Source organism: Trichechus manatus, unplaced genomic scaffold (assembly GCF_000243295.1).
Source record: "Trichechus manatus latirostris isolate Lorelei unplaced genomic scaffold, TriManLat1.0 scaffold00034, whole genome shotgun sequence".
Classification (NCBI taxonomy): domain Eukaryota; kingdom Metazoa; phylum Chordata; class Mammalia; order Sirenia; family Trichechidae; genus Trichechus; species Trichechus manatus.
Window position 1 is genome coordinate 5,264,392 of NW_004443970.1, and position 25,083 is coordinate 5,289,474.

Here is a 25,083-nt window from a genome sequence, read left to right on the forward strand (position 1 = left end):
AAAATACTTAGGAATAAATCTAACCAGAGATGTAAGAGATCTTTACAGAGAAAACTACAAGACACTACTGCAAGAAACTAAAAGAGACCTGCATAAGTGGAAAAAGAAACCTTGCTCATGGATAGGTAGACTCAACATAGTGAAAATGTCAATTCTACCCAAAGCAATCTACAGATACAATGCAATCTCAATCCAAATTACAGCAGTATTTTTTAATGAGATGGATAAGCAGATCACCAACTTCATATGGAAAGGGAAGCAGCCCTGGATAAATAAAGCACTACTCAAGAAGAAGAACAAAGTGTGAGACTTTACACTACCTGATTTTAGGACCTATTATACTACCACGGTAGCCAAGACAGCCTGGTACTGGTACAATAACAGATACATAGACCAATCGAACAGAGTAGAGAATCTAGATATAAGCTCATCCACCTATGAGCAGCTAATATTTGACAAAAGCCCAAAGTCCATTAATTGGGGAAAAGACAGTCTCCTTAACAAATGGTGCTGACATAATTGGATATCTATATGCAAAAAAACTGAAACAAGACCCATATCTCACACCATGTACAAAAACTAACTCAAAATGTGTAAAGACTTAAATATAAAATCGAAAATGATAAATATCATGGAAGAAAAAATAGGTACAATGCTAGGAGCCCTCATACGTGGCATAAACACAATACAAACCGTAAGTAACAATGTACAAGCACCAGAAGAGAGACTAGATAAATGGGAGCTCCTAAAAATCAAACACTTATGCTCATCCAAAGACTTCACCAAAAGAGTGAAAAGACAACCTACAGATTGGGAAAAAATTTTTGGCTACAACAAATCCCATTAGCCTTTAATTTCTAAAATCTACAAGATACTCCAAAACCTCAACAGCAAAAAGACAAATAACCAAATTAAAAAATGGGCAAAGGATATGAACAGGCACTTCACCAAAGAAGATATTCGGGCAGCTAACAGACACATGAAGAAATGTTCACAATCATTAGCCATCAGAGAAATGCAGATAAAAACTACAATGAGATATCATCTCACCCCAACAAGGCTAGCAATAATCCATAAAACACAAAATAACAAATGCTGGAGAGGTTGTGGAGAGCCTGGAGCACCTATACACTGTTTGTGGGAATGTAAAATGGCACAACCACTTTGGAAATCTATTTGGCACTTCCTTAAAAAGCTAGAAATACAAGTACCATACGATCCAGCTATCCTCCTCCTTGGAATATATCCTAGAGAAACAAGAGCAGTCACAGGAATAGATATATGCACACCCATGTTCATCGCAGCACTGTTCACAATAGCCAAAGGATGGAAGCAACCTAAGTGCCCATTGATGGACGAATGGATAAACAAACCATGGTATATCCACACAATGGAATATTACACAACGATAAAGAACAATGACGAAGCTGTGAAACATCGTATAACTTGGTGGAAGCTAGAACTTATTATGCTGAGTGAATTTAGTCAGGCACAGAAGGACAAATACTGTATAAAACCACTATTACAAGAACTCAAGAAATGGTTTAAACACAGAAGAAAACATTCTTTGATGGTTACGGGGGTGGGGAGGGAAGGTGAGGGTTATTCACTAACTAGATAGTAGATAAGAATGATCTTAGGTGAAGGGAAGGACAGCACACACTACAGGGGAAGTCAGCACAACTGGTCTAAACCAAAGCTAAGAAGTTTCCTCAATGCAATCAAATACTTTGAGAGACAGAGTAGCAGGGGTGCGGGATCTGGGGACCATGGTTTCAGGGGACATCTATGTCAATTGATGTAACAAACCTTATTAAGAAAATGTTCTGCATCCTACTTTGGCGAGTGGCGTCTCGGGTCTTAAAAGCTTGCAAGCGGCCATCTGAGATGCATTAACTGGTCACAACCACTTGGAGTAAAGGAGAACAAAGAACACCAAAGGCACAAGGAAAGTAGTAGCCCAAGAGACAGAATGGGCCACATAAACCAGAGACTTCATCAGCCTGAGACCAGAAGAACTAGATGGTGCCCATTTACCACCAATGAACGTCCTGACAGGGAACACAACAGAGGGTCCCTGATGGTGCAGTAGAACGATGGGATGCAGAACTCAAATACTAGTAAGAAGACCAGACTTAATGGTCTGACTGAGACTGGAGGTGCCCAGGAAAGCATGGCCCCTGGTCTCTCCATCACCCCAGAACTAAAACAATTTCTGAGGCCAACTCTTCAGACAGGGATTGGACTGGACTATGGGGCATAAAGTGATACTCGTGAAGAATGTGCCTCTTAGACAAGTAGATATAAGAGACCAAAGGGGCGGCTTCTGTCCAGAGGTGAGAGGGGAAGGCAGAGAGCGTTAGGAGCTGGTTGAATGTTCACGGGGAATCAGGGGCAGAGGGGAGAAATGTGCTGTCGCAGAATGGGGTGAGCGGGTGGGGTCTCATAACAATGTATGTTATAAAAAAAAAAAATTCTGTATGGGAGACTAACTTGAAATGTAAACTTCATACAATTACATCAATAAAGAAAATAAATAAATAAAATCAATGGAGTCCTTGCATGGTGCAGATGATTCAACATATTTGGCTGCTAAACAAAAGGTTATGTGTTTGAGTCTACACAGAGGCACCTTGGAAAAAGTCCTGGTGATCTACTTCTGAAAAACTCAGCCATTGCAAATGCTGTGGAGCACAGTTTTACTCTTATATGCATGAGGTTGCCACGAATCAGAACTGACTGAACAGCGACTTGTTTGTCCAGATAAATACATTGATAATGAATACAATTAATGTCACTAAATTATACATGTGAAGAATGTTGAAACAGAAAATGTTTTGTTACATATTTACCACATAAGGAAAAAAAGATAAATATAATCAAAATATTGTTGGCACGATAATATTTTGACCAGAAGAATATTTATTGGAGAAAGTCATGGCTTCAGAGTCAGAAGATGCATATGTGAGACCATGCTTTACCTTTTACTTCCTTTTTTTACTTAATGTTTGGAGTTTCTATTCTCCACAAAGATGGTCTTGTAAGCTGGTATCACAAAAAACAAAAGAACAAACAAAAAAGTAAAACTTTGAAACCTAGAGTTTTAGATGGAAGCACTGGTAGTGTAGTGGTTAAGAATTCAGCTGGTAACCAAAAGGTCAGCAGTTTGAAGCCACCAAGTGCCCCTTGGAAACCCTATAGGGCTATTCTCCTCTGTTCTATAGGGTCACTATGAGTCAGAATTGACTCAACGGCAGTGGGTTTGGTTTTTTTTTATTTTTTGGTTAGAGTGTCAGACAAAAGGAAGATAGCGTTATTTTCCATTGGTTCACTAATACTATAGGGCTATTTTCATGCAAGACATTTTCAATCAAATTATGTGGCTTTGTCTTCTTTAGCTAATGTTAGTATATGTTAATATGTATCGGTTCTCAACCATTCTACCTATAGGATCACTGCCACAATCATGGAATTATAAATAAGAACAAGTGTTTGGAGTAAAAGAAAAACAAAATTAAATTCTACCTTCACCTATTTAAATTTGGATAACCATTCTGTGATTCATAATCCTCTTCTATGAAATAGAAATAGCATCTAACTCATAGGGTTGCTGTAAGAATTGCTTTGTATAATGCAAAGATAGCAGTGCTTAGCATAGTACTTGGGACATAACCCATGCTCAAAAATGGCAGTGATGTTTGTGATTGTCTTCCTCCTTGTCCTCTTCCTCCTCTTCATTATCATCATCTTAAAGTAACTATCTCAGTAAAAACTTGAGAAAATGCACTAAGAAATCTGCAGACAGTTTTAAGGCAAATTCTAAGTCAAAGAATAGGAATAAAAGTCATATTCGAAAGGAAAATCTCATGAAATTTTGTACTCTATAGACTACAGAGCAACCTTGAGACACTAATAGTGAACTTTCAAAAACCATAATTGTGCAAACAGCAAGCTCTGCTGGGAGGGCAACATCTTTTCTAGGGTGGAACAATGAGTCCTGTAATAGTAGAGAGCCCTCCTCATCCCTCTCCAGTGTCAGAGAATCAAGATAAAATTTAGCCACTTTGTCCTGAGTTCTAAAGGAGAATAAGTATTTTAACAAGTAGTTCAACTATCTTTGGTGTCAAACAAGCTTTTGTGATATGGCCTGGAGAACTAACAATCCTATAGAGAATTATTTCTTGAAACGCATAATAGTCAAGTTCTAAGCAGCTGATTTACACGAGTCTTAAAGCTGAAGCATTTACTGGTTGGAGAAAATCTGATTTAATATTAAAATACCAGGATGATTAGGCAATTTTTAATTGTTTTAAAAAATGTCTAACACAACATTTTCAGTTCAACATTTTTTGTATGTACAGTTCAGTGATATCAATTACATTAACCATGTTGTAGAACCATCCCCAGTGTTCCTGGCCAAGTTTTTCATCACCATAAACAGACACTACTGCTTCCCAAATAATGCTTCGTCTTTCCCCCTCTCTCCTACCCCTGGTAACCACTAATAAACTTTCGTCTGTATGCATTTGCTTATTCTCAATATTCCAGATAAGTGAGATCATTCAATCAATATATGATTAAGTAGAAAATTAATTTCTCTTTATGGCTGAGTAATATTCCTTTGTGTACATGTAAAGCTTTGTACTCTAAAACTGATAATTTAAGAAGTTTGTTAGTGTTGTTGTTAGATGCCATCAAGTCAGTTGCAACTCATAGCGATCTTATGTATAATAGAACTAAATGTTGCTGGGCCCTGGGACATCCTCACAATAGTAGGTATGTTACAGCTCATTGTCGCAGCCACTGTATGAACCCATTCATTGAATGTCTTCCTTGTTTTTCACTGACGTTACTTTACCAAGCATGATGTCCTTTTCCAGGGATTGGTCCTTACTGATAACATGTCCAAAGTAAATGATACAAAGGCTCACCGTTCTTTCTTGAAGATGTTTAAACCCATTGCTGTCGAGTCAATTCCGACTCATGGCGACTTCATAGGACAGGGTAGAACTGCCCCATAGGGTTCCAAGAAGCAGCGGGTGGATTCGAACTGCCGACTTTTTGGCTAACAGCTGAGCTCCTAACCACTATGCCACCAGGGCTCCTTTTTGTTTACGATGTTTACCAACTCCTAATTTCAGAACTTAACTTTCTCTCTTCTTCCACACAGAGTAACACTGCAATAAGCCTTATTTAAGTTTACACAGGCAAACATTAGCTAACCTCAGGTGTGAGTTCTCGTATCAAGTGCTTTTTATTTAGTGTCGCCAGTTAAAATAAACGACCCTCAATTACATTTGAATTTAAGGTAAATAAGGAGTAATTTGTTAGTATAAGTATGCAGCGTGCAAAATTTGATAAATGTAGAAAAATTATCTATACTGCAGGAAAAAGTTTCAAATACATATAAATAAATATGAATACAGATATAGGTATAGGTAAAAGTATAGGTATAGATATAAATATAGATATACATATAAAATATAAATATATATTCTTTTCCCAATTTTTTCCTCTTCTGAATCAATTTCTTCTTAAAATACTTACAAGTAACTTTCACTTAAATGTTATTAGTGAGAAATATGCACACACATATTCTCACATACAATGATGGAATATGCATCTAGATGTAAAAAATTCTGATTTTCTTTTTCAAATAAGCAGTCAGCCAAGTGGATTCTTTTTCCAATTAGAGAAATTTATGCTGGTTTTCTTTAGCCTGTATCAAAGGTTTGTGGATTATATAAATAAATCTGTTTACTTGTAATCTATTACTTCAAAATTGATTATAATTCAAGAGAAGACATATTCTAGTTCTCCTTTTACTATCTAAGAACAAAGATTCCAATGAGATACTCAGTATCTGGGAAATGGCATTGGAGTGTTTTAAGAGGTGAAGGTTTTAGCTTAGTTCTGCCCCAAAACATTTCTGTAATATTCTCAAAGATAATCGACGTCTCTGGATTCAGTACTCCAGGGAGGTGATGGAACTAGGTAATCTCCAATATTCTTTCTAACAAGCTGTGCTTTCAAGAACAGAAAAAGTATATTTTAAAAAAATGACACACCCGGTGTTTTCAACATTTTTTTATTGTATTTTAGATGAAAGTTTACAAAACAAACTAGCTTTTCCTTAAAAAATTAGTACACATATTATTTTGTGACATTGATTACCAAACTCACCGCATGTCAACAGTCTCCCTTCTCGACCTTGGGTTCCCTATTACCAGCTTTCCTGTCCTCTCCTGCCTTCTAGCCCTTGCCCCTGGGCCGGTGTACCCCTTTAGTCTCGTTTTATTTTATGGGCCTGTCTAATCTTTGGCTGAAGGGGGAACCTCAGGAGTGACTTCATTACTGAACTAAGATGTTTTCAACATTTTAGAAGCACACACCTAGGTATAAATGAAGATATAAGAGATTGATATACTAATAACTAATAACAGGGCATTTTCTTCTATTAATTAAGGTAATGTCTCTATAAACATTAGTATAGAAGCATAATATTATTTATTCATTTTAATCAATAAAAATCCATACTATTCAAATAATATATCCTATAATTCAGATATACCTTGGCCCAGGTTCATCAGAATTGCAAAGATTTCTTGGAGGCTAAATTTTGAGAATAGTAGCATTTAAATTATGGTGTTTCAACGAATACTGAATATTCCAAGGGCTGCCAGAAGAACAAACAAATTTGTCTTGGACAAAATACAGTCAGAATGCTTCTTAGGAGTGAGGGTGGTGAGATTTCGTCTAGCTTACTTTGGACATGTCATCAGGAGGGACCAATTCCTGGAGAAGGACATCATGCTTGGTAAAGTAGATGACCAACGAAAACAAAAACTTGTTGATTAAATGAATGCATTTTTTGACGTATACCAGGGTGGGAAATAATTGCCATTTTTTAAAAGCTGCCTTTTGTTTTTGTCCGTTGCTCCAAGGCTAGAGATAACATTTATCTTTGGGGAAGACAGCTCCATTGTTTAGGAAACGAATCAAAGTGCCACAGTGTAGGTGCATTTGCACATAGGCATACACACACTCATCACACACTCATGTGGGTCTTTTGGGTATACAAAGGTAAAGCCCATCCCTGGAAGGACATCATGCTTGCTAAAGTAGAGGGTCAACAAAAAAATGAAGACCCTCAGTGAGATTAATTGACACAGTGGCTGCAACAATGGGCCCAAACATACCTACGATTGGGAGGATGACAAAGGAATGCACAACGTCTTGTTCTCTATGAGTCTGAAGCAACTGGCTGGCACCTAACAACAATGACAACAAATTTTGTGTGTGACAGAAAACTTGTTCAGATTTAGGTTATAGATTTCAAATTACATTTCATGCTCAGCTGCTCAGCTCTTGGCTTTCCCCTTTTAAATGTATTCCTTGGTCTGCAATTTTTCAAAGATATGACAGATATTAAAAATATGTTGAAGTGGGAACTAAGAGGCCATCACAGGACTTAATATAGTTAACTATTGACATTAATTTATTCAGCTGATAATTCATTGAATTGATACCACTTTGTAACTGGGATTATATTAACTCCAAGAATACAGAGGAAACACTGGTGGTGTAGTAGTTGAGAGTTCAGCGGCTAACCAAAAGGTCGGCAGTTCAAATCCACCAGGCCATCTTTGGAAACCCTATGGGGCAGTTCTACTCTGCCCTATAGGGTCGCTATGAGTCGGAATCAACTCGAGGGCAGTGGGTTTGGTGCTTTTTTGGTCCTTCTTCTGGAGCCCTGGTGGCACAGTGTTTAAGAGCTCTGGCTAACCAAAAGGTTGGCAGTTCGAATCCACTAGACGTTCCTTGGAAACCCTATGGGGCAGTTCTACTCTGTCATATAGGGTCACTATGAGTTGGAATCAACTCCATAGCAATGGGGTTTTTGGGTCCCTCTTCTAAGGACCCCTGGCGCAGTGGTCAAAGCACTTGGCTGCTAACTGAAAGGTCCACAGTTCAAACACACCAGCTCCTCCACCATAAAGATTTACGGCCTTGGAAACTCTGTGGGTCAGTTCCACTCTGTCCTGTATGGTTAACTTGAAGGCAGCAGGTTTGGTTTTTCTGGATTGGTCTCAAGGAGCCCCGGTGACGAAGTGGTTAAGAGCTCAGGCCACCAACCAAAAAGTCAGGAGTTAGAATCCAGCAGCCACTCCTTAGAAACCCTATGGAGCAGTTCTACTCTGTCCTGTAGGGTCACGATGAATCAGAACCAACTGGATGGCAACGGGTTTGGTTTTTGGTTTTCTCTGCTAATGGAATATACAATCTATTGGAGTTCTGAAGCTCAGGGGAGAGGTATAAGCTATAAATAGTGATCTGGTCAAGGCCGGTAAAAAGGGGTAAATTGTTTCTAGGAAGGTGGAAGAAGAAGGCAAGGAGGAGGAGGAGGAGGAAGGCATGGTGGAGGAGGAGAAGGAGACCACAATGGGTCCTCTTTGGAAAGTAATAACTTACTTCTTTCATCTGCTTCTTTATGTCTGACAGGAAGTGATGCATAGATAACATTGATGACCTACCTAACTTAAAATTATTGCTTTGACATCTGGAAGTCTGAGTATAATGTTAATACGTATGTTGTTGTTGTTAGGTGCTGTCAAGTCGGTTCAGACTCATAGCGACCCTGTAGGACAGAGTAGAACTGCCCCATAGAGTTTCAAGGAGAGCCTGGTGGATTCAAACTGCTGACCTTTTGGTTAGCAGCCAAGATCTTAACCACTATGCCACCAGGGCTCAGTTAATATGTTTAAGATTAACCTAACAAAGGTTCTCATTTTTGGAATTTAATCATCAACTAATATTGATAATATTCTCAATAAAGAAACAACTATCATATTTAACACTTTGTTTAGCATATAGTAGAGTTTTAGCAAATTCTTAATGATGGATTAGCTGCTTTTAATGTATCATACCTGTGCTTCGCCACATTATAAATACCTTATGTTTTATTATCAGGAATTATTATACTCATATTCCAAGTTATAGTTTTATCACCTATACGTTGTTTAAACAGCCATTTACAGATAACAAGAAGGTAGCCAGTCAATCAACAGATATGTTTGAGAGTTCATAATGTGTAATAAGCAGCTGGGTGGCCCAAATGTTTAAGGCTTGACTACTAGACAAAAGGTTGTGGTTTGAACCTACCCAGAGGTGCCTTGGAAGACAGACTTGGCAGTCTGCTTTCAAAAGGACACAGCGTTGAAAACTCTATGAAGCAGTTCTACTCTGCACACATGGGGTTTCTATGAGCTGGAAATGTCAGCAACTAACAGCAACAACAACAACAATGATGTGCAAGTACAAGGATAACTAAAAGCACAAGGATAATAAAGCTTGGGAATAATCGTTATTGATGTTGTTATTGTTGTTTTTATTTAGTTTAAATCTTTGATATCAAAATTAAACTACTTTAGATTGCTTGAAAAAGCAGGTCTAAACATGCCTTCCTTTGAATAATTAGATTATTGTATGTAAAAGTCTGCTTGGAGAACCATGAAGGGAGCATTCTATCAGAGAGTAAAAGATAAACAAGAGTTTTTCAAGAGAAAGAGGCAGGCAAAATGGTGTGATGGCATATACAGTCCATGGTGGGATGAAGAACGTTTGTTTACTGATTCAATAGCTCTGTATGGGCACCATTTACATTCCAGATAATCTACAGACACTCTGAAGAGCTTCATATTCAGAAAATTAAAGTAACAATATTTCTAGAGCATAATACTTACGTGTATACATGTAAAAGCAGACAGAAAAAGGAAGTTGAAGAGAGATAATTTAATGGAGGTAAGTAGGGGTCAAATTATGAAGGCATAGTGAGGCACTTAATTTTACTTTGTAGGGACTGAAAGCTATTGAAAAATCTGAATCAGTAAGTGACATTATTTTAGAAAAATTACATGAGAGAGGGATAATGGAGCCATTAAAGGGGGGTTATATCAGAAATCCACCATCCATTTGTCGATTTGTCATACTGTAGTGGCTTTCTTGTTGCTCCAGTGATGGAAGCTATGCCACCAGTGTTACAAATGCCAACAGGATCACTCATGGTGGACAGATTTTAAGAAAGTTTCCAGACTAAGACAGACTAGGAAGAAAGGCCTGATGACCTATTTCTGAATATTAGCAAATGAAAACTCTATGAATTAAAACAGAATATTTTCCTATATAGTGTTAGAAGATGTGCTCCCCTAGATTGGAAGATGCTCAACAATGGACTCAAACATACCAATGATCATTAAGATGGAACGGAACCAGGCAATGTTTTGTTCTGTGGTATGTGGGGTCACCATGAATGAAAGCCAACTCTACGGCAACTAACAACAACAATATACTAGAAGTAAGCCCTGGATGCTATGTTAACTCAGAACTAAAACCATTCCCGCAGACCACTCTTCAGACAAAGATTAGACTGAACTATAAAACGTAATACTAGTGAAGAGTGTGCTTGTTAGGTCAAGCAGATACAGGAAATCAAAGAGGCAGCTCTTGTCCAGAGGTAGGATGAGAAGGCAGGAAGGGACAGGAGGGGAAACCCGAAGTGGAAAGGGGGAAGTGTGCCGTCACATTGTAGGGATTGCAACTAGTGTCACATGACAATATATGTATAAAATTTTGTATGAGAGATTAACTTAAGCTGTAAACTTTCACCTAAAGGACAATTAAAAAAAAAAAATTCCTTCAGCAAGAGACTCTTGCCTCCCCCCTCATGCCAAGCAGCATTCCAAAGTTCCTCTGAAATTCCCTCCCTCACTGTGAATTCATGAATCTGATTTTGTTAGGCTAAGCACTTGTTTCTGGTGGGTTTGGGCTGGTTAGGCATTGGCACATTCATTTCACGAACATGTTTTTAGCACCCAGTGAATAAGATACATTAAGTCAATCTTCAAAAAAAAGAAATAAAGATCCTAATACAGATTTCTTATTATATTTACTAGAAGTATCACTGCCTAGAAGTTTTTCATTACTCTCCATTTGGCTCCAGTTTGCACAACTCACACCCTGTCCATGGGAGAACAAAGAAATCATTTAGATAGACGTTAAGAGTACAGACTCTAGAGCCGCTGGGTTTGAGCCTCAGCTCCATCACTCACTAGCTGCGTGGATTTGGGAAGGTTACATAATCTCTTTGGGATTTAGTTTTATCATCTGTAAAATGAAAAAAAGTAATAATACCTACCATGTTGAGTTATTTTAAGAATCAAATGAGTTAATAGTTTAAAGTGCTAAATAGGGCTTCTATTAAATTTCCATTACATTTATATTTCAGGTAAATAATAAATAATATTTTGACATAAATTTGTCTCTCAAAAATGCAAAGTTATGTTCCAAATACAGGTAATCCCAGACTTATGACAGGTTCCGTTCCGTCGACTACTCCACTGTAAATCAGTTCTGACATAAGTCACATCCTCTTTTTCTTTTAGTTTTGTTATAGATTGAATTGTGCCCCCCCAAAAAATGTGTGTCAAATGGGTTATGCCATGATTCCCAGTATTGTGTGATTGTCCACCATTTTGTCACCTGATGTGATTTTCCTTTGTGTTGTAAATCCAACCTCTATGATGTTAATGATGAGGGATTAGTGGTAGTTATGTTAATGAGGCTGGACTCAATTTACAAGATTAGGTTGTGTCTTAAATCAACGTCTTTTGAGATATAAAAGAAGAGAAGCAAACAGAGAGACAGGGGGACCTCATATCACCAACAAAGTAGTTCCAGGAGAGAACTCCTCCTTTGGACTCGGTCGGGATCCCTGTGGTAAAAAGCTCCTAGACCAGGGGAAGATTGATGACAAGGACCTTCCTTCAGAGCCAACAGACAGAGAAAGCTTTCCCCTTGAGCTGGCACCCTGATTTCAGACTTCTAGACTCCTAGACTGTGAGAGAATAAATTTCTCTTTGTGAAAGCCATCCACTTATGGTATTTCTGCTATAGCAGCACTAGATAACTAAGACAAGTTTCCATTATTGCATTTTATTATCAGTATCTTTATAAATCCAATCTTTATTTGTCTTTGGGGGTTGGAACTTTACATCTGAGAATGATAACATCAGCAAATCATGCACTGCAACACTGTATATAGCACATATTACTAACAATAAGATGTAAAAAAAAAATAGTAGTAAGTGTGGTTTGGTGTAACTCGAATACATTGTAAGTTAGAGACTACATGTATTGCATGGACTAAAATATACGAAGTTATACTTAACTTAAAAACGTTTTTCTCTGAAATTCACATTTAACCCAATGTCTTGTACTTTTATTTGCTAAATCTGCTAATAAGACTTTCTTCCATATAATAATCACTATATAAGTGGTACTTACTACTTAAACAGATTTTGTACACATTTATAGTTATAGTCTATGCACTGTCAGGCGTTATGGTCTGACATTTTCCTCTGAGAAGTTCTGAAGAAATTGTCCAAGATCTCTCCTTTTATCAAGACACATTTACCAAGTTCTGCTAAAATAAACAATATTGCTCTGATTCTTATGAACCTACTTGTTTGTTACAGCAGCATAAATTGTGTTTCTGAATTTCATAAAATGATTTCACATATGCTCTTCTAGAGACTTTCTCAGATTTTTCTGTACTGTTGCTATCAAGAACAAAATCCAACAGAGAGCTCAATATCTTTTACATAATTATGCACTAAAGTAAATTAACCCAAAGTCTGAAGTTATGTACAAGTTTCTCCCTCTTGGATAACAAGGTTTATACTTTTTACTAGGCATACAACTATGCATACTTCTTCTGCCTTTCTGTGTCTGTCAAAACACAAAGAGCTAAGTTTTCTGGCTACTCTTATGCTCAGTTTTTCTCTTTCCTCTCCTCCTGTAACTTGATAGTTTCCTGTTATTCTAATTGTATTTTTTTTTTGCTTTTGTAATATCTGAGCTTATTATTTATTGCAAACTGTCAAAAATTATTTGGGAAAAAGAGCCAGGGTTTACATATGTTTAAAAATCTACTTGAAATCTTAAAGTTTTAAACTTATTCATATTCTAAATATCTTCTATTTGCTGAGTTTCCAAAGCAGTTTTCCATTTCCGTGTGCCCTTAGTGGTCAATTATAGCAGTAGAATAGTAGTCAGTTAACAAAAGGGAAAACAAATGAATGGTTCTCATTTCTCTAGCTTTGCTGACCATCTTAATAGAAAAAATTGTTGTTGAAATTATACATATAAGATAAACGAGTCCATGAGATAGGAAAATATGAACGTAGTGCTCTTTCTCTCTTTCTATGTCTCTTTAATTTTTTATATAAGAAAATTTTAAAACTTACAGCTGAGTTGATTCAAAACCGTGGCAACCTCAATTGTGTCAGACTAGAACTGTGCTCCATAGGGTTTTCTATAGCTGATATTTGTTAAATAGATTGCCAGGCTTTTCTTCCAAGGAGCCTCTGGATGGCTTTAAAGCTCTGACCCATATGTTAACAGTCAAGTGAGTTAATTGTGTATACTACCCAGGGACTCCAATTTTACATTCAAGCTAAAAATGAGAATACAAAATGTGTTTTTAGCATTCCACATCAACCTTTTCTACCATCTCTTGTATCCACCCACTGCCATCAAGTCAATTCCTACACATAGAGACCCTGTAGAGTTTCCAAGGCTGTAAATCTTTATGGAAGCAAACTGCCACATCTTTCTCCAGCTGGTGGGTACCAACCACCAACCTTATGGTTAGCAGCCGAGCACTTTAACCACTGTGTCACCAGGGCTCCTTACACTCATACTGTCTTGCACATCTACTCTGAATTCTAATTGCCTAGTCAGAGACAAAGGATTTAATAAACTCATTCACACCAAAGTGATAGCATTGCCTGTCCTCCTTCATGTATACACACATTTTTCTTTGTAACAAAAGGCTGAGGGAGACACTGCTCAATAAAAATGCTCTGCTACCCATTGGAAAAATTTAGATGTAGTGGCACCAGGGTCTGGCTGATGTTTGAAGTATGAGAGCTGACCTGATACCTCTTAAATCAAACAACACTGGTGATACCTCTCCAGCGAATACATCTGCAGAGTTAGTGGAAAGAAACCTTCTATGTGGCGAGAGAAAGAAATCAAGAAGCATTTTTTTCTCCTTTGCCTGGGAAGAGGATAAAATCTTGAGGGTTATTATTTAATTATTAAATACTAGATAAAAGAAAAGGAAATGTAATAGTGTTATCTTTATTATAAATAATATTAATCATTTAATAATAGAGAATACACAGAGAGCATGTTATAGCTAAGGGAAGCACAGTAATTATAGAAAAAAAAAACACACAAAGAATTTTTTAAATTAAGGAAAGAATATTCCTTCATCTCTCTTAGAATGCTACCCTGTAAAGCTTTAAAAAAAACTTGTTAACAACTTTATGAATATTAAAAAATACCGTGAAAAATTTCTTTTAAAGAGTGGTTTATTATTTAATGTTTATCTTATTTTTGTTATTGTCACCAAACAAGCAAGTCATATAAGAATGTTTTCATGTTTTAGTGCTACAACATTAGTTCATCCATTATTAATACAACTCGTAAATACTCTCACCATCAAAAATAGCCTCAAACAACCTTATCTGGGCAGACCGAGGCTTCGTTTTTTCCCCAGGGGTTTCCAGTTTCTGGACTATAATTAGTTGTCATCTATTCTGACGGAGAAGATTCTACCTACCTTCCCCCATGTCTCAATAACGTTCTTGACAGATTTCATATCCTGAGGCAACCTAAACAGTTTACTAAGTGAGACCCACTAGAAGAGAAGGAAAAGGTACAATGGGAAAAACTCATTATTTTTAGCCAAAAGTTAATTAGGTGTTTTTGTGGGATTATTTTCCCCAAAGCATTCATATTTTGCCAAATGTGTGATTCACGTTATGCTATCCTTTAAAACAATTTTAGCCACTTGTTTTCACACTCTAATTGTACATCTGTGTGGAAAAAAGAGTTTTTTAAAAATGTTTTTACTAATTTAATATCTTCCATTAAAAATTTTATGCTGTTAAATAATTCTTTTAGATATAACACTCACATGTTCTATAAAAAGTCTCAACTGTCATTTATTTCTCAAAACAATTCACTGAGATAATAAATGATCATATAAAAATTTCAGTAGATTCTACCCCTGATAAATAATACTATTTCACAGCCATGGTTAGCATGAAGAAGCCGGTCTCTCTATGACTGTTTCAAGGGATATATGAGCCCATCCTACACAGTGCAAACGTCGGCAAATACTTCCAGAAGAAACACTGAAAATAATCATAGCATAATCAGGCCATGGCTTCACTATCAGAGCAACAGTAAAGATGAGAACCATCTTGTTTTGTGTACAGGTATTTTTCAAACTTCTTTGTTGTGCAGGGCATGCAGATGAAAAGTGAAAACATTGTTAGGCATTGTCCTCCTATTCTTGAGATTCAGCAGTGACAAATACAAGTTCTGGCTTTCAAAGAATGCTACTGAGTCTGGAGCCCATAGGAAGATAGGTAAAGAGGCATTTATACTAAAGCATCTTGTGCGTTATGATAAAGGTTTTAATGCACAAAACAGGGTGAGTGAGAGTAAAGCAAAGTCTTCATAGAAAAAGTGACATCTAACCTAATCCAGAAATATGAATAAGAGTTTTGAGTGGGAGTACAGGTAAGTCCTAAATTGATAATTCTAGAAATACTATAAGATGCTTGCGATGGTTAAGATTGTATGTCAGCTTGGCTAGGCCATTATTCTCAGTGTTTTAGCAGTTGTATAATGTTGTGATCACCCCATGATGGAATCTACTGAGTGGTACTGGGGGAGGCGGGGCCTATGGCAGCTCACTGCCACCTCAGTTCATCTCTCTGCCTTCCACTGGTTACTTTCTGCCTGCTCACCTTGCCAAGGTTTTTGGCTTGTTCCAGACTCAGCAGCTGCCTCTTGTTGTCTCACCTCCAGTTCTTGGGACTTGAGCTAGCAGGTTACCTGTTGATCTTGGAATTCGTTGAACTTGAACTTCTCAGCCTGCAAGCAAGAGTCCAGTTCCCTGACCTGCTGACCTTGGGTTCACCAGCCCCTGCAGCTACATGAATCAGGAGAAACCTGATTGTCTTGTCTGCTAATCTTGGAATTCATTGACCTTGACAGCCTGTGAGTGGGAGCCCCTCTCCGACCTGCCAACCTGGGGTTCACCAGCTTCTGTGGCTCCGTGAACTGGGAGAGGCCTCTATCCTGATCTGTGGACTTGGGAAATTTTAGCTTCTACAATTGCGTGAGCTATTTCCTTGATATAAATCTCTCTCTATATATATATTTATAAGCTTTAGCGGTAAAGTTTCTCTAGAGAACCCAGCCTAAGACATTTGGTACCAAGAGTGGTTCTAGAGAAACAAACTTGTAAGGATGAGTTTCCTAAATTGGTTCTCAAGTCTAGTTGGTCTTAAAGATGTTGATGACTCTGCTTCCAGCAAAGAGGCCGCTGCTAGTCCATGGAGTGAGGTGGCGGTATAAATATGCAAAATATCACCACCAGTATATCAGGTATTGGTGAAAGGCGAGCGAGCCTCTGAGTGAACACATGTGTGATATCTTTCTACAGCTTTGTCAGAATGAAAAGTATAGGGAAGCTGGTTGGTTGGTCCTACTTTCACTAGACAAACTGGTGAAAGAAAGAGATGTGCTCAGGGCTTCAGAGTCAAAGCTCAAGTGCCGCATAAATGACCTCAAGGCTTCCACTTGTGCTTTGAAGGAAAGCCTTATTTCTCGAAGTAACAGAGCTGAAATTGCTGAAAGCCAAACCCAGACTCTTATTGTTAGAGTGGCTGAATTACAATGCCAGCTCAATTGTCAGCCTCCAGATGTGTCTGAAATTAAAGTAAGAGCATTGATTGGGAAGAAATGGGATCCTGAAACTTGGGATGGGGACATATGGGGAGCTGGAGACACTGAGCCCCTAAATTCTGTTGAATCACTCTTGCCAGCAGAACCAATCCCTCCTGAAGAGATTACTTCATGTTTGTCTGTTACACCACCCTGCCCAGGAAAACCATTAGCCTTTCCACTCCCGTCTAATGAGATTAGCCCTAGCCTAGCTGCCTCTAAAGAGCCCTTGTCTGAGTCATTGCCTGGGGCATCACCTGAGGCAGAAAAACCATTAGCCCCTCCACTGCCATCTAATGAGATTAGCCCTAGTCCATCTGCTTCTGAAGAGCCCTTGCCTGAGTCATTGCCTGGGGCACCACCTGAGGCAGATGCTTTACAAGACTATGCTGAATGTTCTCAAAACAATTCCACACTACTGATTCTAGCTTCTAGACCTATAACTAGACTTAAATCCCAGCAAGCCCCAAAAGGTGAAGTACAGAGTGTGACCCAGGAGGAGGTACCCTACACTCCAAAAAAACTACTTGAGTTTTCTAATATGTACAAACAGAAACCTGGGGAATATGTGTGGAAATGGCTATTAAGGGTGTGGGATAATGGTGCAAGGAACATAAAGATGGATCAATCTGAGTTTACTGATATGGGTCCACTAAGCACAGATTCTTCATTCAATGTTTCTGCTTGGGAAGTTAGGAAAGGATCTGATAGTTTGCTTGGTTGGGTTGCTGAAGCATGGATTACGAGGTGGCCTACACTGAATCAAGCTGAAGTGCCAGACCTGCTTTGGTATACTATAGAAGAAGGTATCCATAGGCTTAGGGAAATTGGCATGCAAGAGTGGATTTATCAGGTTAGACCTACAGACCCACACATGGAGTGCCCAGAGGACACACCTTTTACCTCAACTGTGAGGAACAAATTTGTGAAGGGAGCTCCAGCATCCTTGAAGACTGCTGTGATTGCTATTTTATGTAAATCAGATTTGACAGTGGAAACTGCCCTAACTGAATTAAGACACCTAACTGCAATGGGGCTGATTGGACCCCGTGGTAGTAGGGGCCAAGTGGCTGCACTCAATTGACAAAGACAAGGTGGGTGTGGTTACAGTAATGGACAGCAGAGTCAAGGCAGTAATCAAAATAATCTGACTCATATAGATTTACGGCATTGGCTACTTAGTCATGTGTCCCTAGGAGTGAAATAGATGGGAAATCTACTAAATATTTACTTGATCTGTACAAACAGATGAATTCTAGGTCAGGTGAACAGCAGTCTAACTTGAATCACCAGAATGGTCACGGTCCCTCAATCAATTCCCAGATTAGAGCAAGTTTAAAGACCCACAAACCCTTGAATGAAGGGGAGGCTGGGTCCCCTTGAGGAAGGACTCCAATACACTGCCAAAAATGTTTACTGTTTATCTTTCTCCCAGCTTTCCCCAAAGGGATCTACGGCCTTTTATGAGAGTGACTGTTCATTGGGGAAAAGGAAATAATCAGACTTTCCGGGGATTACTGGATACTGGCTCTGAACTGGCACTAATTCCAGGAGACACAAAACATCACTATGGCCCACCAGTCAGAGTGGGGGCATATGGAGGTCGGGTTAATAATGGAGTCTTGGCTCATGTCTGTCTCACAGTAGGTCCAGTGGGTCCCCGAACCCATCCCATACTGATTTCTCCAGTTCCAGCATGCATAATTTGAATACATATACTCAGCAACTGGCAGAACACTGGATCCCTGACACATGGAGTAAGGGCTATTATGGTAGGGAAAGCCAAGTAGGAAGCCATTAGAACTGCCCCTACCTAGGAAAATAGTAAACAAAAGCAATACCGCCTTCCTGGAGGGATTGCAAAGATTACTGCCACCATTAAGGACTTGAAGGATGCAGGGGTGATGATTCCCACCACATCCCATTCAACTCACCTATTTGACCTGTGCAAAAAACATATGGATCTTGGAGAATGACAGTAGATTATCGAAAACTTAACTAAGTGGTGACTCCGATTGCAGCTGCTGTCCCAGAAGTAGTTTCATTGCTTGAGCAAATACGTCTCCTGGTACTAGGTATGCATCTATTGACCTGGCTAATGCCTTTTTCTCCATACCTGTTTCAAAGGACCATGAGAAGCAGTTTGCCTTCAGCTGGCAAGGCCAACAATACACCTTCACTTGCCTACTTCAGGGCTACATCAAGTCTCCAGCCCTATGTTATAATTTAGTCCTCAGGGACCTTGATGGCCTTTCCCTTCCACAAGACATCACACTGGTCCATTACATTGATGACATTATGCTGATTCGACCTAGTAAGGAAGAATTGTCAATGACTCTGGACTTACTGGTAAAACATTTGCGTGCTAGAGGGTGGGAGATTAATCCCACAAAAATTCAGGTACTTTCCACGTTAGTGAAGTTTCTAGGGGTCCAGTGGTGTGGGGTATGTCAAAACATTCCTTCTAAAGTGAAGGATAAGTTATTGCATCTTGCTGCTCCCACAACTAAAAAGGGGGCACAAAGCCTAGTGGGCTCCTTTGCATTTCGGAGGCAACATATACCTCATTTGGGCGTGCTACTCTGGCCTATTTATCAAGTGAGTTGAAAAGCTGCTAGTTTTGAGTGGGGACCAGAACAAGAGAAGGCTCTGCAACAGGTTCAGGCTGCTGTGCAAGCCGCTATGCCACTTGGACCATATGATCCAGCTGATCCATGGTGCTTGAAGTGTCAGTGGCAGATAGAGACGCTGTTTGGAGTCTTTGGCAGGCCCCTACTGGTGAATCACAGCACAGACCCTTAGGATTTTGGAGCAAAGCTCTGCCAACCTCTGCAGATAACTACTTTCCTTTTGAGAAACAGCTTTTGGCTTGTTACCGGGCCTTAGTAGAGACTTAATGCTTAACCGTGGGATATCAAGTCACCATGAAGCCTGGCTGCCCATCATGAACTGGGTGTTGTCTGACCCACAGAACCACAAAGTTGGACGTGCACAGCAGCACTCCATAATTAAATGGAGTGGTATATTTGAGATAGAGCCTAAGCAGGACCTGAAGGCCCAAGTAAGTTGCATGAGAAAGTGGTCCAAATGCCTATGGTCTCCACTTCTGTTATATTACCTTCCATCTCCTAGTCCGCACCTATGGCCTCATGAAGGGTTCCTTATGATCAGTTGACTGAGAAGGAGAAAACTCATGCCTGGTTTACAGATGGTTCTGTGCGATATGCAGGTGCCACTCGAAAGTGGACTGCAGCAGCACTACAGCCCCTTTCTGGGACCTTCCTGAAGGACAGTGGTGAAGGGAAATGCTTTCAATGGGCAGAACTTCGAGCAGTGCACCTGGTTGTTCACTTTGCTTGGAAGGAGAAATGGCCAGATGTGTGATTATATACTGATTCATGGGTTGTGGCAAATGGTTTGGCTGGATGGTCAGGGACTTAGAAGGAACATGATTGGAAAATTGGAAACAAGGATTTATGGGGAAGAGGTATGTGGAAAGACCTCTCTGAAAGGGCCAAAGAAGTGAAGATATTTGTGTCTCATGCAAATACTCACCAAAGGGTGACCTCAGCAGAGGATGATTTTAACAATCAAGTGGATAGGATGACGCGTTCTGTGGAAACCAGTCATCCTCTTTCCCCAGCTACTCCTGTCATTGCTCAATGGGCTCATGAACAAAGTGGCCATGGTGGCAGGGATGGAGGTTATGCATGGGCCCAGCAGCATGGACTTCCACTCACCAAGGCTGACTTGGCTACAGCCACTGCTGAGTGCCTACTCTGCCAGCAGCAGAGACCAACACTGAGTCCCCGATATGGCACCTTCCCTCAAGGTGATCAGCCAGCAACCTGGTGACAAATTGATTATACTGGACTTTTTCCATCATGAAAAGGGCAGCGTTTTGTCCTTACTGGAATAGACACTCTGGATATGGATTTGCCTTCCTTGAACACAATGCTTTTGCCAAAACTACCATCCATGGGCTTACAGAAAGCCTTTTCCACAGTCATGGTATCCCACACGGCATTGCCTCAGATCAATGGACACATTTCACAGCAAATGAAGTGCAGCAGTGGCCCCATGCTTGCGGAATTCACTGGTCTTAACATGTTCCCCATCATCCTGAAACAGCTGGCTTGATAGAATGTTGGAATGGCCTTCTAAAGACACAATTATGGCACCAGCTAGGTGGCAATACCTTGCAGGGTTGGGGCAATGTCCTCCAGGAGGCTGTATATGCTTTAAACCAGTGTCCAATATATTGTGCTGTTTCTCCCATAGCCAGGATTCACAAGTCCAGGAATCAAGGAGTGGAAATGGGAGTGGCACTACTCACTATTGCCCCTAGTGACCCACTTGCAAGATTTTTGCTTCCTGTCCCCTTGACTTTATGCTCTGCAGGACTAGAGGTCTTAGTTCCAAAGGGATGAATGCTTCCACCTGGAGACATATCACTGATTCCACTGAACTGGAAGTTAAGAATGCCACCAGGCCACTTTGGGCTCCTTATGCCTCTGGATCAACAGGAAAAGAAGGAAGTTACCATACTGGCTGGTGTGATTCATCCTGATAACCAAGAGGAAATCAGATTGATATTACATAATGGAGGTAAAGAAGAGTATGTATGGAATGCAGGAGATTCCTTAGGATATCTCTTAGTACTACCATGCCCTGTGATTAAAGTCAATGGAAAACTACAGCAACCTAATTCTGACATGACTACTAATGACCCAGTCCCTTCGGGAATGAAGGTTTGAGTCACCCCACCAGGCAAAGAACCACGACAAGCTGACGTACTTGCTGAGGACAAAGGGAATATGGAATGGGTGGCAGAAGAAAGTAGTTCTAAATACCAGTTATGGCCACATGACCAGTTGCAGAAATGGGGACTGTAATTGCTATGAGTATTTCTGTTTTGTATGTGTACATCTAATATTTTTGTTTCCTTCACTTATAAAATATAAAATGTAAACAGGGCTAGTGCGTTTTCAATTGTACACATTAGTTGTATCATGTTAGGTGCAAGTATGACTTTGTAATTGTCTTTATTCAAAGATTATGTATGGTTTCAGGAGATGTGTACAGGTGTCAAGTTGACAAGGGGTGGACTGTGATAGTTAAGATTGTGTGTCAACTTGGCTAGGCCATTATTCTCAGTGTTTTAGCAGTTGTATAATGTTGTGATCACCCCCATGATGGAACCTGTTGAGTGGTACTGGTGGAGGCAGGACCTGTGGCAGCTCACCACCCCCTCAGGTCATCTCTCTGCCTTCCACCAGTTAATTTCTGCCTGCTCGCCTTGCCAAGGTTTTTGGCTTGTTCCAGACTCAGCAGCTGCCTCTTGTCTCACCTCTGGTTCTTGGGACTTGAGCTAGCAGCTTACCTGTTGATCTTAGAATTCGTTGAACTTAAACTTCTCAGCCTGCAAGCAAGAGTCCGGTTTCCCGATCCGTTGACCTTGGGTTCGCCAGCCCCTGCAGCTACATGAATCAGGAGAAACCTTTAGGTTTTTTCTGCTGATCTTGGAATTCACTGGCCTTCACAGCCTGTGAGCGGGAGCCCCTCTCCGACCTGCCAACCTTGGGCTCACCAGCTTCTGTGGCTCCATGAACTGGGAGAGGCCTTTATCCTGATCCATGGACTTTGGACGTTTTAGCCTGTACAATTGTGTGAGCTATTTCCTTGATATAAATCTCTCTCTATATATATTTATATGCTTTACTGGTTTTGCTTCTCTAGAGAAGCCAGCCTAAGACAATGTTATTTCCCAGAAAAGAGTCTTAATGATTTCCAATTATCATTGCTCATAGAAGTCCTCTTATCCACAATTCCAATTCAGGTTGTATTTTCTACCTTTTCTCGATGCTTCCATTTAATCCTATTTTATGAGGGGCAGTGAAGGGGAATGGAGTGGAATGGTTGAAAATGCTTGCTCATCTATGTCAAGAAATTTGGAAGACAGCTACCTGGCAAACCGACTAGAAGAGATTCACATTTATGCCTATTCTCAAGAGAGGAGATCCAACCTAATGAGAAAATTATTGAACAATATCATTAATATCACACACAAATAAAATTTTGCTGAAAATCATTCAAAAGCAGCTGCACTAGTAGATTGACAGGGAACTGCCAGAAATTAGCCCAATTTAGAAGAGGACTTGGAACCAGGGATGCCATTGCAGATGTCAGATGGATCCTGGCTGAAAACAGAGAATACAAGAAAGATGTTTACTTGAGTTTTGTTGACTATGCAAAGGCATTCAACTGTGTGGATCATAACAAATTATGGATAATATTGTGAAGAATGGGAATTCCAGAACACGGAATTGTGCTCATGAGGAACCTGTACACTAGATCAAGAGGCAGTAGTTCAAACAGAATAAGGGGACACTGCATGGTTTAAAGTCAGGAAAGGTGTGCATCAGGATTGTATCGTTTTACCGTAACTATACAATCTGTACGCTGAGCAAATAATCCAAGAAGCTGGAATATATGAAGAAGAAAGGGGCATCAGGATTGGAGGAAGACTCATTAACAACCTGCATTATGCAGATGACACAACCTTGCTTGCTGAAAGTGAAGAGGACTTAAAGCACTTACTGATGAAGATCAAAGACTATAGCCTTCAGTATGGATTACACCTCAACATAAAGAAAAAAATCCTCACAACTGGACCAATAAGCAACATCACGATGAATGAAGAAAAGATAAAATTTGTCAAGGATTTCATTTTACTTGGATCCACAATCAACATCCATGGAAGCAGCAGTCAAGAAATCAAATGACCACACTAAATGGATAATAGATAAGTGTAAGACAGTACACAATACTGGGGAAGCCAGTACAACCTGTACAAGGCAAGGTCATGGAAGCTCCATAGACATATCCAAACTCCCTGAGGGACTGAATTACTGGGCTGAGGGCTGTGGGGACCATGGTCTTGTGGAACATCCAGCTCAATTGGCATAATATAGTTTATAAAGAACATGTTCTTCATTCTACTTTGGTGTGTGGCATCTGGTGTCTTAAAAGCCTGTGAGTGGCCATCTAAGATACTCCACTGGTCTCACCCCATTGGAAGCAAGGGAGAGTGAAGAAAACTAAAGACACAAGAGGAAGTTTAGTTCAGAGGACTAATGGACCACAACTACCACAGCCTCCACCATACCGAGTCCAGTACAACCAGATGGTGCACGGCTACCACCACTGACTGCTCTGACAGGGATCACAATAGAAGGTCCCGGACAGAGCTGGAGGAAAATGCAGAACAAGATTCTAACTCACAAAAAAAAGACCAGACTTACTGGCCTGACAGAGACTGGAGAAACATGGAGAGTATGGCCACCAGACACCCTTTTATCTCAGTAATGAAGTCTCTCCTAAGGTGCACCCTTCCTTTAAAGATTAGACAGGCCCATAAAACAAAATGAAACTAAAGGGGCACATCAGCCCAGGGGCAATGACAAGAAGACAGGAGGCATGGGAAAGCGAGTTATAGGGAACCCGAGATCTAGAAGGTGGAGTGTAGACATGTCGTGGGATTGTTAATCAAAAAATATATATGTATATATTTATATTGATCATATGTTGAAAAGATAATATTTTAGATATACTGGGTTAAATAAAATATTATTAAACTAAAAAAAAAGAAATCAAACTATGCATTGCAATGGGCAAATCTGCTACAAAAGGCCTTCTTAAAGTGTTCAAAGGCAAGGATGTCACCTTGAAGACTAAGGTGCCCCTGACCCAAGCCATGGTGTTTTCAATTGCCTCATATGCATGCAGAAGCTGGATGATGAATAAGGAAGACTGAAAAATTGACATCTTTGAATTGAGATGTTGGCAAGGAATATTGATTATACCATGGACTGCCAAAAGAAGAAACAAATTTGTCTTGGAAGAAATACAACCAGAATGCTCCTTAGAAACAAGGATGGCCATACTACGTCTCACATACTTTGGACACGTTATCAGGAGGGAGCAGACCTTGGAGAAGGACATCCCACGTGGTAAAGTAGAGGGTCAGCAAAAAAGAGGAAGACTCACCCTCAAAGAGATGGATTGATGCATTGGCTGCAACAATGGGCTCGAGCATAACAACGACTTTGAGAATGGCACAGGACTGGGCAGTGTTTCATTCTGTTGTACATAGGGTCATTACGAGTGGAAACTGATTCGAAGGCACTTAAAAATAGCAACAACAACCATTCTCCA